We start from the raw sequence: 2,174 nt of genomic DNA, 5'->3' as shown, positions 1-2,174 counted from the left end.
CATTAAGGAGTTGGGTTCTTTTTTCCTGTTTGCTTCGTGAACACCATAAGCATTGTTTATTAAATGTCCAGTACGGTAGCTGGACGGTGTGCCTTCAGTAGAGAATCTTTCAAAGATTTAAACATTGTGCTCAAGATAGGAACACCCTTATGCCCTATTATATGTAATTCAGAAGACCTACCATTAATAATACTGTATGGCTTCTATGGAAGTTGCTAAGAGAGTAGATCTTAGACGTTCTCATCACAAGAAAAAAATCGTTTACCTATGTGTGGTGATGGACATTTGTTTTTGCTTTTGTGGGGGTTTTGGTGATGGATGTTAATTAGACTTACTTGATGATCATTTTGCACAGATTATTATATTGTACACCCGGAACTAATATAATTTTATGTCAATTATATATCAATTTAAAAAAGAGAAAACATAAATGTGAAAGAATACATTTAAAGAATAGATTCAGGGGCGCCTGGCTGGCTCAGTCAGTGGAGCATGTGACCCTTGATCTCAGGGTTGTAAGTTCAAGCCCCAGGAGGGGACATTTTAAAAAAAAATCTTAAAAAAAAAAAAAGAATAGATTTAAAGTATCACCCGTGTGCCACCCATCATGGTAATGATGGAAGAAAAGTTATCAACCCATTTTAAAACTATGGTTAAAATTTTGGTGAGGAATAAAGTACTTGTATGGCCTCAAATATATCCCCACAGATTACAAACTAAGTTAATGAGGGGAAACTTTTACATTTAGTTAACACCACCAATAAATGAAAAATGCCATGTGACACACTGAGAACAGAACATCATGTATATTTTTGCCAAAAGTGCATAACCTCAATCCAATCACAAAGAAATAACACATCAGCCCAAATTGAAGGACATTGGACTCAACAACTGGCTTGAATTCTTCAGAACCTGTCAATGTCATGAAAGACAAAGAAAGACAAATGGTTGAGAAACCATTCCGGATTGAAGGGCATTAGAGAAAGCCAAATGCCATATATGATCCTGAAGTGGGTCCTGGACTGGGGGAAAAGTTGCTCCAAAAGACACTTTTCTGAATGATTGGTGAAATTAGAATATGAACTGGATATTATCAGATAATAGTATCCCTATTAATGTGAAACTTTCAGAACTTGAAAATTGTTTTGCAGTTTATATGGGAACGTCCTCTCTTAAGAAACACGTCTGGGGCGCCTGGGTGGCTCAGTCGTTCAGCGTCTTCCTTGAGCTCGGGTCATGATCTCAGGGTCGCAGGATCGAGCCCCGCACCGGGCTACATGATGGGCAGGGAGCCTGCTTCTCCCTCTCCCCCTCCCCCTGCTTGTGTTCCATCTCTCTCTGTCAGATAAATAAAATCTTTTTTAAAAAAGGAAAAGAACACGTCTGAACTATTAGAGATAAGACACGAGAGCATGCAATTATTCTGAAATCAGTTAGAAAAACAATCATTGCCGTGTGTTCACATTCCGACGGCGGAGGAAGAGGAAAACAAATGCGGGTAAGTCTGGGTAAGCTGTGTAGGGTCATTCTTGGTACTCTCTTGCAAACTTCTCCGTAGGCTTGAAATAATCTCGAAATAAAAAGTTTCGTTTCTCTCTTTAGTTCACGCGCGGGCCCGGCCGCCAGGACCACACCCGGGGGCGCGTGGATACGAAACCGCGCGTGAGCTGGAGCGCTGGTCCCCGCGAGGGAGCGGGAAAGAACCGAAGCCACCGTCCCGGGCGCTCCTGGAACACCCGTAAGTGGGTCACCGGCTGTCGCCACCGTGGCCATCCCCGGGCCCGGCGCCGTGGTCGCGGATCCGGCCCCGGCTTCGGCTCGGAGACGCACGGAGAGCGAGGCGGGGCTGGAGCGGAGCGGAGGGCGCATGGCCTTCGGCTGTTAGAGCCGGTGGTCCCCGAGCAAAGGGCGGGCGCTTCCGGCCCTCAGCCAAAGTGTGCGACAGTTTAGGAGGAAATCCGAAATCGTCTGGGACCGGCTAAGCCAGGAACCGACGACGTTTAACAGCCGCGCGCGGGGATTCTGGAAACCGGCGGGTTTGGCGGCCGGAGGCCTCGAGACCCCGCGGCAGGTGAGCTGAGCGGCCGAGGACGTTGGCCCCGGGCGGGCTCGGTGGGGAAGGGGGGACCGGGAGCGCGGCGCGGGCGGCGGGGAGCAGAGCGGAGGCGCAGGGC

This window comes from Leptonychotes weddellii, chromosome 8 (assembly GCF_054177405.1).
Source record: "Leptonychotes weddellii isolate Sample4059 chromosome 8, ASM5417740v2, whole genome shotgun sequence".
In the NCBI taxonomy this organism is placed as follows: domain Eukaryota; kingdom Metazoa; phylum Chordata; class Mammalia; order Carnivora; family Phocidae; genus Leptonychotes; species Leptonychotes weddellii.
Note: the sequence above shows the minus strand (reverse complement) of the source record.